The following is a 7,981-nucleotide window of genomic DNA, read 5'->3' on the forward strand; positions in this document are numbered from 1 at the left end:
GGGAAATCAAAAGTTAATTTTGACATGGATCCCTTCTCAATCATACAAATCACTCCTTTTTAACTCTTGGAGAAGAAGAGGGGAAGTATGAGAGGAAGAGGGGAAGTATTGGAGATACTTCCTTTCTCTGTGTCCTTGCAGCATGCCTTCCCTCTCTGTGTCTGCCTTCTCTTGCTCCAGAGCAGATCATGTTGGGATGTTTGTAGCCTGTATGGTAGCAAAGAAGTTGGTAGAGATTGTAATTTCCTTGCTACTTTGAAGCATAATGATAAAGGGCTGTGTATGAAAATGTCTTGATTTCTTTGGCTGGTAGTGTCTGGTGTCTGTAGGCAAAGGTCTGTAGGCACTGCTGGGATCTGTTCCGTGTGCTGAGATTCAGCACATGGCCTCTGTCATGTTTCCATGTCACACTGCACTATGAAAGATGGGAATTTTGTCTGTGGTCTGTTCCATAGCATTCAGAAAGTCGTAATGTGGAGTGCGTGGTGAAAATGATCATCCAGTATGAGCTGGTCGAGGGCAAAAGTCAGGAGAAAGGGCAGATGTGCAAGTTGAGTGCCACAGCTTTTGGCTGTGATAGCCGTGGTCCAATGTGTCATTAGAGTAAAATGCGTCTGAGGATGCACCAAACATTGAGATAACAAGTGGAATTCCTTTTTAACGTCTGCCTTACTCAGTTCAAAAAGTGAGCCATCCATTTGGTTTCACAGTAGTAGTTGGTATTTGTACTCGAAATGTGGAAAAGCCGTAACAAATGCTGGTAATGAAGGGAGTGTTGTCCTACATGAAATCAGTACTTCTGTGCAAGTTAATAATTTGTTCTTCTTTTCCTTCAGATGACCCTGTTGGATATGAACACTTGCACAGCAGAAGATGCTGAAGTTGTGCACTCCAACATGCTTCAGATGACTGAGAAATTATAAAGTAGGTTTGAAGAAGAAGTGGAGCACGTGGATGTACGTTTCTTTTATTTGATGAAATATATTTTCATCACTCCATGGGATTAGTCTGATCTTCCTGTGCTCCCACCTGCAATGCCTTCTGTGTGGTAGGCTGCTGATGTCACCTTAGAAAGAGGTCCATAGTGTGACAAAACACTCCAAAGAAACAGTTTGGTGTGGAAGAGTTTCATGTGCAAGTGTTCATAATTCTTGTGTTTATTATTTGTAATATAAATAGATTATATTTTTATGATCATCTCTATCTGAAATACATATGATAGCGATGAATGACTTATGGCCCAGTGTGCTTAAGATCAGACTTTAGGAATAGCTGGAAATGATCTCCCAAATGTCTTCCAATCTTTTCTATACATAAAAACGTTGGGCAGTTGTTTCTAAAGGAATAAATTATAGAATGTGATTTGGTGCTTTGTGGTGCCAGAATAAACAGAAGTTTTGATAATCCGCATTCTTAGCAGTTTACTTGGAGACTGATTTTTTTTACTCTCCAAATAGAAGACGCCATGTTGGATACCAGTCGTAAAATTCCAGGCAGCCTTTTATCATGTTACATATCCCCTTACTCATTCATTTCACCTTTCAGCAGTTTAGAAATAACTTGTTCACTTGAATGTTTTTGTTTGGAGTGATTTTAAGGAGACGGCTAAATGGCCATCATACAGGTAGAAACATAAAAACAAGGGTGTGCTATAAAGACACGACTTCTTAATGCAAAGAATGCTCTGAAATTCAAAATACCTGCTATAAAATTAAAAATGTAATCTTTGACTTTTAGATGGGAATTTCTACTCTTCAGTTTCATTCTGTCAGGTACATTTTTGCTAACTGCTTGATTCACGCTGAATGGACAGTCCTGTCTTATTCATGGTATGGCAACAGTGATAGAGATCACTGCTGCTTCCTGTAGAAAGTGGCTGCAAGTTGCTATGACGAGATCTTGTGCAGGTCTAGAGTCTGATTGGATGTGAGGTTCTCATTGTTTCAACAAGCAACTTGGGGTGGCAGTGTCAGAGGTGTTCATAATCTAGGAAGGTTTTCATAGGCGATGAGTTTTGCTGAGGTAGCTTTCTCTCCTGGGTGTAGGATATATGTGCATAATTAACTTCCTTGAATCCTAAATAGTTGGGGAGATTTTAGTATCTATGAAACCATTTTTACTCGCTTTTTTATGTGGCCTTAGAAGATGAAAGTGATCTGGATACAGTTTTAGATAAAAGGAAAACGGTGAGCTGTGAGGAAGAGCTGAAGGAGTATTTGGAGAACACCCTTTCTTCGTGAGATCAAATTAGAACAAGGTATGAATTTTGTATCGTCAACTTAAAAGGTAGAGCATCTTTGAACATTGTTTGTACTACTTAGGCCTTGTTTTAGTGCTGTTGTGTGAAGGTATGGAAAAAGAGTGCTTTTCACTTCATGTAAGAATATAGAATAATGTCCCTAGTGAACAAGGTTAAGGCAAATAATGCCCACGGTTTAGGAATGGGACAAAGGAAGACTGCTATCATTCAAAAACCATAGCACATCAGTATTACTGTGCATACCATCACATCCATGCCTTATTCAGAAGGTAAAAGGAGTAGTGCAGATTCTTGGGTCACCGGAATCAGAAGTTGGTCTGCACCATCATCTCTTCACTCATAGATTTGATCTCATTCAAAGTTCTAGGAACTCAGACGTTTAAGACAGCCAAGCACTTGCAAATTTAAAAAACATCTAAAAATTGGTACAATACTCCTCTCCTTCCTGAAGATGTTATCAGCAGCTCTGAAGCCATAGAGGAAGCAGCACTGTTCACACACCCAGGAGGTCTTTCCTACCTGCTCGATCAGAGGCACATTAGAAGAGCAGTATGGACCTGAGGGGCAGATGCACATACCTTCACACACCTCGCAGTGGGACTTTGGCTCGAGCTGGAGGTTTGATACTCTGCCTAATAATTTGATCTGTTAAAACAAAGCTAGAGGTAACAGACCAAGTGAAAATACAACGCCAGGTTGCAGAAAGAGAATGTTACCTATCTGAACACCTACATAAATTCCCCATCATTCTCTTTGTTTAGGAGACCAAGCCAATGTCCGTGTAAATGAAAACAAGTGTGAATATTGATTTTTCTTGAATCAAGACACAGTTTTATGTCCAAGTCAAAGGCAAATAAACCAGAAAGGCTCCGCTGAGCACAGTGCAAAACTAACATGGAAGACAGTAATTTGACCTCTTATGAAAGCAGTGTTGGAATGGTTCCGCATCAGAAAGGAAAGATGTCAAATGCTTCTTTGGAAATATTTTAACTTCTGTGCATTTCTTTCTTTGTAATGAACTAATCTCTAACAAGCCAGGACGTGATTGTGTTCATTAGAAACAGATCAATGGCAACATTTAGCCTAAAGGTTTTATGAGCTTGATCAGGAAGTTCGATTTAGATTTAAAGGCACTGTAGCCATATTTAATTTTATTTCTCTCCGTATTTTGAGGCTTTTTCTTGGCCCCAAAATGGGGTTTTTCACCCTTCCTCCGGTCTAGCTCAGGTGTTAGGGTGAAGTTCCCCTGGGCCCTTGCCTCATGGACTTAAATAAGATATCAAAAGAGGCTCTTTCCCCTAATAAAGTTACAGGTTTATTTCTCGTGGGTAGCAAGGGAAAAAGGGAGGGGAAAAAGGAAGGAAAAAGAGGGAAAAAAGAGAGCGAGGCCACGGGGTACTGACCTTTTCTAGGGTCTGGAAAGGGGGGGCGGGGAGAAATTGGATCCCGGACAGCTCTGTGTGGCCAGGAGGGGAGAGGGACCAAGATACAGGGCACAGCAGGGGTCACGGAATTTACCATTACAATGTATCTAGGAAACGCAACATCCCCCCGTTTTTTGTTTAACAAAGTTGAAAGAAGGATATTGCTATCATTCAAATTATGATTTTGCCCACCACTTGTAGTTGGTGGGAGGGTTAGATTGTTCCAAGTTTTTCATTTCTATGGGATTGACTACTGAGGTAGAGGGAATGAGATTATTAATGGCTTTGAAAACTAAGTGACATAGGATTCCGAACGCCGTTATTACAAGATAAAGAATAACAAAAATTAACATAATTGTTTTGACAGTAGATGACCACCACCCTGTTAGTCCCAACCCTTTGAACAGTCCATTGAACCAATCTTCAGATTCTTGCTTCACTTGTCCGATCAAGTTGTTCATGTTTCGGAGGGCAGCATGGATGTTAGGAGCTTTTGAGGTCAGGTCCATACAGCACTGTCCTTCAAATTCCTGGCACTCATGTCCGTGCAGTAGCAAAAGAAAATCTATAGCAGCACGATTTTGTATTGTGGCCTGTCTGGTAATTTCCTCGTCTTCTAGGAGGGAGCTGATTGCGGTGCATGTTAAGTTTGCCTGTTTGACTACCCAACACTCTAGGTGGCCCAATTCGCCTAGAGCTTTAGCTGCTGCAACCCACGGAAGAAACAGGGACACAGCAATTCTTTTGGACTTGGCCCAATGGAAAATTTCAGAATTACAGTTTGGGTCCATATTGTCTGCACTTCTTTTTTGGGTTTTATTACCTGATTTGTTTTTGTGAGTCCAATCGCTAATCAAGGTTTCGTTGGGTGCCAACAGGGACAACCGACCGAAGGTGCATGGCCCTCCTAAGAGCCGAGAAGGAATTCCTGCCCGCGCCCCCTCTCCACAAATTAAGAACAATCCCTTTGGGAGGCTTTTGGGGCTTGAATAAGTTGGGGTATCAGCTGCAATATGGCTTATAGTATTGCACCACCTTTTGGCAGTGAATTCCCCACGATATTGCATTATGTTGTGGAATTCCTTTATGCTAGAAGGTTTTGGGAAGATCCTAAAGCGAATGCAATATTGTGCTGGGTAGGAACCTAGCAGTTCTAATTCTTGGGGTTCTTGAGCTGTTTTGGGCAAACTTGGCAGCAACTCTTCTATGGGGTTCTTATTTACTCCAGCTTGCTGCCTATGATTTTTGTGTGATGAAATGGTGTGTGACTCAGGAATTTCATTGGTCAAGTGTGTTTCAAAACTGGCTGAATATTCTCCAGCCTTCAATGGGATTCCTACCAGGCAGGTGGACATAGGGTTTGCTGTTGCTGCTGTGGACAGACACATGTTTTCTTGCTGGAGCGTCTGTGCCAGGGTCACCCAGATGTTCTGACGTGTCTGAGGGACGATCCATGCAGCTGCTAGACTGTTCAGTGTTAACAGGAAGACAGCTTGGATGGGGTTCATCACAGGACTGAGAGAAGAGAAGCTTTTCTCGAGAAGGAAAGACAAACATTATAAAACCTATTAAAAGTCTTTATCTGGCAGAATGCCACCTTCTATGAGGATTTCTGTTCCTTTTTTCCGGCGGCGTCTTCTTTTTGAAGCCACAGCCACCTACTCCTTGTTCCCCTCAGTTGGAGCAGGATGTTTGGAAACATACGGTTTCACCCACGTTTGGGGAATCCACCGAGGGCCTGAGGGAGTGGATACACACGCATAGCCATGTCCCCAGGTAACGAGCTCATAGGGACCTTTGATTTCCCAGGTTTCTGGGTCCCTAATCAAAACTGGAGGATGTTGGGATAACTTGAATTGTTTACCACTGTTAACGTGATGTACCACAGGTGCTCTCATGTTCTCAAATGAACAATTCAGGAAATTGATAGTAAACATGGCTTTGCAGAGCTTCTGCTGTGGAGACATGCACACAGTTGAACTGCTCTGTTTAGCCAAAACCTGCTTGAGCGTCTGATTGGCTCGCTCAACTACACCTTGGCCTGTGGGGGAGTGGGAGGTGCCAGTTTTATGTTCCACTCCCCACTGCTGGACGAATTATAGGAACTCCTTGGACTTATACGCTGCGCCTTATCAGTTTTGATTTCCTTAGGGACCCCCAACACTGAAAAGGCTTGCACTAGGTGTTGTTTGGCATGCATAGCCCTTTCTCCTGCATGGGCAGAGGTGTAGACTGCGCCTGAATATGTGTCAATGCTAACATGCACATATTTGAGGCGAGCAAAACTAGGAATGTGTGTGATGTCTGTCTGTCATACCTCACAACTGCCAAGACCTCGGGGGTTTACCCCCATACCTATTGAGGGCATGGTGTGCAGCTGACAGTTGGGACAGGTGGCCACAATGGCTCGAGCCTGACTCCGTGTTAGCTGGAACTGACACATTAGACCTGGTGTATTCTGGTGATACTGCTGGTGGCTCAGCTTTGCCTGTTGGAAGATGTCAGGAAGGCGTGCTTGTTCTGCTGGGGTTGCAAGGGAGTCTGCCTGACGGTTGCCTTCTGCAATTTCGCCTGGCAAATCTGGGTGTGATCTCACATGCATCACATAGAACGGGTGTTCTCTATGAGAAATCAAACAAATTAGTTTGGAAAGCAACCTGAAAAGCTGCTCATTTTCGATGTCTCTGAGCACTGCCTGCTCTGCCCTGAACAGTACCCCCGCTACATAGGCTGAGTCTGTCACCAAGTTTATTGGCTCTGAGAACTCTTCAAAGGCTCTTACGACTGCTGCCAGTTCAGCTACCTGGGGTGATGCCTCCACAAACTCAACATCAGCTTCCCAATGCTGAGTTTGAGGATCTCTCCAAGTCATCACCGACTTGTGGGACGCCCCAGATGCATCCGTGAACACTGTGAGAGCTTTGAGTGGTCTCCGACTCCTCTTCTCACGATGAATGAGGTGGAATTCCTCATTGACCAGATTGTGAGACGGGGCATGGACTGATATTTGTCCTCTGTAGCTGTCCAGGGCTAATTGGAGACTGGCATTGCCCTGGAGCAAATGCTCAAACATCTCTTTAGTCAATTTGTCAGGAGAGTTCTTTCCCTCCTCAGACAATTTAACAGGGAGGTGAATACATGTGAAGTCACAACCAGCTAGTTCATGCAGTCTGATCCTTGCTTTCCGAATCAGCTGAGCTATTAACTCTTGTGGCTAATGATAGTTTTGGATCTCTGGTGGGAGAGGAAGACCCACTCTATGATTAAGAGTGACTCTCTCTGCTCCTTGATCCATTGGAATATCAACCCATGTAAGTGCGGCAGTTTTCCTAGGATAATGAATTTGAAGGGCAGCTCGGGCTGGTAACGGTGAGCTTGCCTCTTGCCTAAGGTCTTTTGTACCTTTTCAATTGCAGTCTTTGCCTCTGGGGTCAGTTCCCTGGGAGAAAGCAGCTCTCTCTCCCCTTTCAATAAATTGAAGAGAGGTTCAAGGTCCTCATTAGTGAGGCCTAGCCAGGGCCTAACCCAATTCAATGACCCACACAGGGAATGGAGATCTGTTAAGGTTTTTGGATTACAATTAATTTCCAATTTCTGCGGAACAATGGTCCGTGCAGTAATTTCCAGGCCCAGGCACTTCCAAGGTGGCATCCTTTGGACTTTGTCCTCCTGCAATTCAAATCCAGCAGAGGTTAAAACTTTAACCACTAGGTCAAGTGTGTCCTGGAGTAGAGAGTTATCGGGGGCACACACTAGCCCATCATCCATGTAATGAAGGATGATGGCCTCCCCTCTCTGGGCACGCACCTGGGACAGCAATGAGGCCACATGCCACTGGCAGATGGAGGGACTGCATTTTAATCCCTGGGGTAAAATTCTCCAGTGGTAGCGCTTTATTGGGGCTTCTCGATTGATGGTAGGAACCGAGAAGGCAAACCGTGGGGCATCCTCTGGGTGTAGGGGGATATGGAAGAAACCATCCTTGATGTCTAGAACAGCCAATTGCCAATCTCTGGGAAGCATTTTTGGAGAAGGCATTCCAGGTTGGAGAGACCCCATGTCTTCTATTACTTTGTTTATTTCCCGGAGGTCGTGGAGCAGCCTCCACTTGTCTTTCCCTGGTTTCTTTACCACAAAAATCGGGAAATTCCACGCACTTGTGGTCTCTTCTATGTGGCCTTTAGCCAATTGTTCCTCCACAAGCTCCTCAAGCGCCCTGAGCTTCTCCTTACTCATCGGCCACTGTGCTACCCACTTTGGGGTATCATCTAGCCGTTTTAACTTTTGGGTAGGGCGC

This window comes from Sturnus vulgaris, chromosome W (assembly GCF_052056855.1).
Source record: "Sturnus vulgaris isolate bStuVul1 chromosome W, bStuVul1.hap1, whole genome shotgun sequence".
Lineage (NCBI taxonomy): Eukaryota > Metazoa > Chordata > Aves > Passeriformes > Sturnidae > Sturnus > Sturnus vulgaris.